We start from the raw sequence: 6,377 nt of genomic DNA, 5'->3' as shown, positions 1-6,377 counted from the left end.
AAACTCGTAACATTTTGTGGGTGGCAAAATGATGTCATTTTCTTCAACAGCTTGTAGTAATTTCCACTCCCAACCCTTCATGAGAGGTACAAATTACCGAAGAAAAAGGGCTATAAGCTTACAGATGGCAGTATCGCTTTTCTTTTCCATTGAGATCACAATATCCTTCTTTTTCGCTGAATGACAATTGTGCTGTCACTAAAATTACATAATGCTATGTCCCCTGAGGGGTTATAGTTTGGGATTCAAAGGACAGCTGTCAAAATACAACATGCTCTATTCTGAGCTTTGGAAGCCTTTTAGGGGGTCATACATACGAGTTTGTCTCCGTTTTTTGGTGGATTATAGATAGAGTTAACAGTGGAACGCAAATGAGAAAACTACATTTACGTGGCAAGTCAAGTGATACACCTGAGATACAAATGACACCCTAAAATAACTAGTGTTTGCTGTAAATCATGGGGGCCAAAATCAGGACAAACACAAATGGCAGCACTATACTGACTCAGTGGAGTTTGGTAGCCTACAGTAAAACTCTTTTTTTCCCCCCCTTTATCTTCCATATACCATACAATGTGCAGTAAAAGCTGCTCTGATCTTCCAGGTTTTGTGTGATGCCTCAAAATCTGCTGTGCTATAGTCCCCTCCATTGCTGTACACTGGCTCCGAGTGCCTGCTAATTAGTATTAACCAGCATTAAATCACAGTCTCAGTGCAGTCTTTGAATGTGATTGGAAGGGAAAAACTCATATAGTTTTAGATTTCCCCAAATAAGAACAAAAAAAGGAGGATAAAGGTTGGAAAAAGCATCTTGGTTTCTATAAGTGTTGTGGTTTAGCCCTGGTAGGAGGCTGAGCCCCACGCAGCTGCTCGCCCACTCCCACCCAGTGGGACGGTGGAAAGAACCAGAAGAGTAAAAGTGAGAAAACTCCTGGGTCAAGATGAAGTTTAACAGGTAAAGCAAAAGATGTATGCACAAGCAAAGCAAAATAAGGAATTCATTCACTACTTGCCACGAGCAGGAAGATGTTCAGCCATCTCCAGGAGAGCAGGGCTTCATCACACATAACAGTGACAAACACCAGAACGCCTCTTCTCCTTCTTCCCCCAGCTCTTCTTGATGTGTGCAATACGATATGATGTGGGATATGCCTTTGGTCAGTTGGGGTCAGCTGTCCCAGCCATGCCCCCTCTCAACCTCTTGTGCACCCCCAGCCTCCTCACTGCTGGGGTGGGGTGAGAAACAGAAAAAGCCTTGACTCTGTGTAAGCCCTGCTCAGCAATAACAAAAACATCCCCGGGTTATCAACATTGTTTTCAGCACAAATCCAAAGCACAAATACACGGCACTGTAGGACCTACTATGAAGAAAATTAACTCCATCCCAGCCCAAACCCGTGCAGTAAGTCAAATATGTGGCCACATTTCCATTTGAAGGAATGGAACAGAATGGAGCCATTTTTAGGAGGGCCACAGTGACTCCTGAAAGGTTATTTTTATTCCATCTAAGCCCAAGTATTGCTAAGAAGTGTGTACACGCCGTTTCACAAGATAAAGAAGATTCAGTTAAAACATTTCTGAATGACAGAAGGCAGCAAAGCTCAACATGGCCGATGCAGATCTTAAAACAGTAAACCTGGAGGCTCAGCTTTCCCTGCTCAAATGACTGTGTTAGCTGGGCTGGTATTTCTTCCCTTGGGCAGCTGCTTGTTTTCCCTCGCTGCTTCCAGACCTTAGCATCCTCTGCTGACCCAACTTCAGCTGCTCTTGTAAAATATGTATCAGAACCAGGAAGGTCTGAAGACAAGAAGCCTGGTTCTAGTGAAGTCCTTGAAATGGAGGAAAATAGAAGCGAGGAATGAGAAGGGGAGAAAAATAGAGGAACAAAGCTGCTTCTGAGGGGTAATTTTCCCCACCTGCGAATAGTCCTGTATTACTTGAGTAGTACAGAAGAAAAAAAAGTGTGGCACAGATGCGTATGGGTCAGGCTTTGATCGGCAGAGCACCTGGTTCTGGACTCCATCAAGCAGAGCAGTCACTTGCTGTAGATTGCTTTGGTTGCCAGTAAGCAAATCACATTTTAAAAAACCCTGAACAACTGAATGCAGACACAGTGTCATCTTTTCACGTCAGGGCCACAGAAAGGAAGTAGTTGTCTGCGACCTGAATGGAAAGGGAAACATCTGCAAAATAGTCAAAATCTTAGATAAAACGCTAATCCCGTTCTAGAGATGTGTTTAACGTCTGGGATAAGGTGACTGAGATGTACAGGCGTTAAAACGCATTTGCTGCTCAGCTGTGTGTGAATGGATGTGAGGATGATGGATTTTTTTTTTTTTTTTTTATTTGCCAGTCTGGTTTGTGCAGAAGATTTGTGGGACGGTGCTCATGAATGAATGGGAGCTGTTGGCTTGTTTAGTCTAGCAGAACAAAAGCTGAGAAAGGATGCCACTGCTACCTCTAAACACTGTCAGAGGGGAAAAGAGTATTTCATCTAAAGGACAATGCTGGCACAGGAACGCCCTGGTATGAATAAGCTACAAATAAATATAGGCTGACTATGAAAAAAGTTCATAATCCTAGGCAAGGAGCTAACTTTCAGAGTAGTCTAGGCAAAAAAACCTCTCACTTGTTTTAAAATAAAGCTAAGCCAGTTTACAAACAGGATTGTACGATGTTATCTGGCAGAACAAGGACTAAACTCCGTAACCTCTGAGGTCCTTTCCAGTCCTAGGTTCCCTTGGTCCTACAAAACGTTAACTCAGGCCTATGCAATGCACAGCCTCCCCGACCACACACTGCCCACCAAGGACTTCCTTTGTCCAAGAACAACACGTGGATAAATAACTTGTTTGCACTGTTTCACCTCTGCAGGCCAAAGCATCCACCAGGAATGAAATGGTCGGTGCCTCTTAGCCAGTGGGAGCTGATTGCCTGGGGAGTTAAGAGGTGGTGGGCTGGGTTTGGCGTATCAGGATTATTCCTATGCAAAGATTTTGAGATTCGTTGTGCTTCCAGAAGTGAGGTCAAGAGTATTGAGGAGTTTGGGAGATGGTGTACATGGACAGGGGCTGTAGGATTCACTGGGAGTCATGATCAGCAGTGACTGTTGACATCCAAGGATGAGCCTCTCTTGCTGATAAACAAGGCAGGTTAACTGCTGTGTTTTGGCAATTTTCTCATGATTAGTTTAGATCAGTTGTTGCAAACATCAGCTACCACCCGTAGCTTGATGGGCTTTGAGGCTTTTTTTCCCTGGGTGTATGCTTTCACCCAGAATGAGCTGCTGTGAACTGCTGATCAGAGCAATTGCAGTAAGTGGAAGCAGTCGCTGCTGGCTGGTGACTCGTTCTCCTTGGGAGGGTTTGCCCCAGGTCCTGCCTGCTCAGCTGCTCCGTGGTGGTGCTCAGGTGCTTGCCCTGGGACAAGCATCTGGGAAGCTCAGCTCCTGGGTGTCAGTCAGTTGTGGCTGAGAGGAAACCTCTGCTGATGAGCAGGGGCTGATTATCCTTGGGGAAACCTCTGGAGCACGGGAGGCAGAGGCTGGAGACGCAGGAGGTGAGGTGATGTGATGTTGGCGGGCTGCGCTTGGGGATATAGTATGGGTGCAGAAGAAGGGTAAGAGCATTACAAGGTGGAAAATAAAGCGAGGGAATAGGGACATTGGTGACTGGCTGAAGTCTTCTGCATATCATCCCCTTATCTGATGCGCCATCACCATGTGTGATGGGACATGAGTACGGCTTGGGTTGTGTGAAATCTTTGTGGGGTTCTTCCAAGTAAGCTTAGAGAGAGAGCAGTTGCCAGCAGGCTACCTGCAAAGCTACTTCGGCTGTTGTTCTCCGCAGCCTTGCTGCGTTCCTAACACAGTTAACAGAAAGAGGAGGGTGAGGGCTAAAAAGAAAGTTTATCAGCTCCAACGGCAGAGGAGTGCAGGGAGCTGGAGTGAGGTGGTGGACAGGGTAATTGAATTTTAATCAAGATCCAAATCAGCAAGCAGGAAACACTAACTAAGCAGTATTAATCTTACAAGATCCAAATCAGCAAGCAGGAAACACTAACTTACATAAGCAGTATTAATCTTTTTAGCAATTTATGGAGAGGAAAGAGGTGTTCTTAGAGAAAGATTTATTCTTATTGGCAGTTCTGACCTAGCAGTACTTCTTGCTAATTGATGGGAGCTTAACTGTAATCTGTACCTGTTCATCTTGGGAACGTTGAACCATTGTGCTCGTGTTTCTACTGAAAGCGATGCTGTATTTCTGTCATTTTTATGTGGTCTGTATCTGAGATGGAAACCTTAAATTCACACATTTATTAAAAATTATTTCAAAACAGCTTTTAATTACTCTATTTTAATTAAGCTAAGAGGATCATTAATTAATTAAAAAGTCTATTTTAAAATCTGTTAGATGTACAGAGAAGCAGCAGACCAAAAATATACTTGTATGGAAAAGAAACCAGCTTGCTTAATGAGAAGAGGTGCTTTCTGTGGTTAGACGACTCACCTGGTTGTATCGGGACACGGTTCTTCAAGGCCTGAGAATTAGTCATTCTCGCCCTCTCTGATATGGCCTTTTTGTTTAAGGGGGCCTGTTGGTACTTTTTCATATGCTGAAGGGGGAAATAATCTGCATTTGTCTTTTTTTTTTCTCTTTGAATTCACAATTAGTCAGTCACTTAATTTGAAGAGCACAGAAATAAACCTTGTTTAAAGAAAAGGTTGCTGCTGTCAAAGGGTAGATTTGTACTTAAATTCTGATTCTGGTGATTAGCTGCTCTTCTGGAAGATCTAGGTTTGCCTTTTTTTCTAGCTTGGTGATAAATGTAGCTTGAGTGTTTTGTCACTGTTTCATATCGACATAGTAAGGATTTTTGGAAGCCTGGTTTTGAGGAAGGTAGTAGCTTTCAGATTTGTGAAAGAAAAGATCTAATTTTCATTTTTATTCTTTTTTTTTTTTTTAACATACGTGATTTTTGTTGGCTCTAATGATGGCCCTCGCAAAAATGCAGTAGCGTAGAAGTGAGCTGAGATCCCAGAGGCAGCATTGGCTCCAAGTGGAAGCCTGCCCAGGCAGCAAGATGGGTGCTGCACGATGTGTACGCGGGCAGGGCAGCGAGCTCCTTCCCGGTGTCAGTCCTGGGGAAGAGGTAACGTTTGGAGGGAAGCGTTCAGAGAAAGGATGGTGTGGGGAAGGAGGAGTCAGGAAGACATGGTATGGAGGGAAGCCTACCTGTCCGGACGCATTAGTGTGCTTGACTGCAAGCAGCAGCTTGTCGGAGGGAGGAACGGCGCTAGGCTGAGCTTGCTGGGCTGGGTGCAAGCCCTGAATTCCACAAGCACGGATCTCTGTGGCGGCGGACGACGTGCCAGGTACGAAGGCCAGCCTTGTGCGCCTGCATCCGCCCGTATGCATGTGTGCCGATTTTATTTAGCTGCCTGACATTTTCATCAAAATGCACTTTCTCGCTAAAGTAGGTGAGCCACTGGGTTTTACCCCAAACTCAAGGACTCGAACTGAAATGCATTAAAATTAGAGCCATTCCAGAAATGCAAACCCCTCTCCTGTGTTATATCAGCTTGCAGCTACCTCATACTGGTTATTTTTTATTATTATTTGCTACTACTATTATTATTATTACCACCGCTCTTAGCTGATTGTGGTTATGTGGCGGCAGACGACGCGCCAGGTACGAAGGCCAGCCTTGTGCGCCTGCATCTGCCCATATGCGTGTGTGCCGATTTATTTAGCCGCCTGACATTTTCATCAAAATGCACTTTCTCGCTAAAGTAGGTGAGCCACTGGGTTTTACCCCAAACTCAAGGACTCGAACTGAAATGCATTAAAATTAGAGCCATTCCAGAAATGCAAACCCCTCTCCTGTGTTATATCAGCTTGCAGCTACCTCATACTGGTTATTTTTTATGGATTGTGGTTATCCCGCTGGGGCTGGCCCACCCCCCAGTCGTGCCAGCCAGCACCCGTCCCCTTCCCTCAGAAGCAGGCGGGAAGCGCGGGGCAGGAGAGCCAAGGGACCGGGACCTCCCGGGCAGAGGGCGTCTCCCACCGGCACAGCACCCTTGGTGACCTGGGCTGGGACCACCTTGCCTGCCTTTAATTTTTGGGTTGTATTTTTTTTAATCGATTTACTTTAAGAAAAGCTTCATCACGCTATGTGTGTGTCTATAAAAGTGTAAAACGTATTATTATTTTAAAACTTTAATATAAATGTACCGATGTATTTCATATATGAAATTAAACATTATACGGTGTATATATAAATAGTATAGAAGATTATATGTTATTATTTTAAATTTTGTAAATTTTTTGTTTTCCATTGAGGAAGGGTTCGGGGGGAGCGCGGGGGTGCCCGAG

Source organism: Egretta garzetta, unplaced genomic scaffold (assembly GCF_000687185.1).
Source record: "Egretta garzetta isolate BGI_Z169 unplaced genomic scaffold, ASM68718v1 scaffold246, whole genome shotgun sequence".
Taxonomy (NCBI): domain Eukaryota; kingdom Metazoa; phylum Chordata; class Aves; order Pelecaniformes; family Ardeidae; genus Egretta; species Egretta garzetta.
Note: the sequence above shows the minus strand (reverse complement) of the source record.